This window comes from Chrysochloris asiatica, unplaced genomic scaffold (assembly GCF_000296735.1).
Source record: "Chrysochloris asiatica unplaced genomic scaffold, ChrAsi1.0 scaffold00060, whole genome shotgun sequence".
NCBI classification, from domain to species: domain Eukaryota; kingdom Metazoa; phylum Chordata; class Mammalia; order Afrosoricida; family Chrysochloridae; genus Chrysochloris; species Chrysochloris asiatica.
The window spans coordinates 11885834-11886592 of record NW_006408578.1 but is presented as its reverse complement, the minus strand read 5'-3'; positions in this window follow the sequence as shown (position 1 = coordinate 11886592).

The window sequence follows — 759 nt, the reverse complement described above, 5'->3', positions numbered from 1 at the left end:
ATGAGGCTTTCTGCTCCCGTGAAGATTTCAAAGCCTCGGATATTTAAACTGCTGACTTTGCGGTTCACAGTCTAGTACCACACCAGGAGTCCAGTGCTTGATAATAATGTGCATTATCAGAAAAAATTAACTGCAACATTTCATATTTTACTGTTTTCTTAGACTTAAATTTCAGAATTAATAAGGTCTGAAAAAAAAGAAGACGTACTTGCACATAGATGATAAATCTGACCATGTATATTTAATTACTTGCAGAAATATAAAAAAGTTATCTTTTCCCTCTCAAGACATTGTAATGGCTAGTGTTCAATCCACCATTTTATAAAAAAAACATTTTTTTCCAACCAAAATTGCTTTTATCCACTTGCTGCTATTTGCAGCATCCTCATCTTGGCATTTGTTAACATTATATGCTAAAAATTATACTTTGTCTCTCACTGTTTATTTCTCTATACCCACCCCCACATACTGCACTCCATCCCTGAAGACTGTGTAAAAAATTAAAGCATGCTGACAATATATCACTTATGGAATTATTATTCATATAAAAATGTTGTTGATAAGTGCCATCAAGTTTGTTTCAACTCATAGTGACCCTATATAGGATTTCCTAGGAGCAGCTGGTGAATTTGAATTACTGACTTTGTGATTCACAGTCCAGTGCTTACCTCACAGCACCACACCAGGAGTCCCATATAAAAACAGAGGGATGTAAAAAGTAAATAAGGCCGAGAGCGGGACCCTACCCAGAGAAGCAGA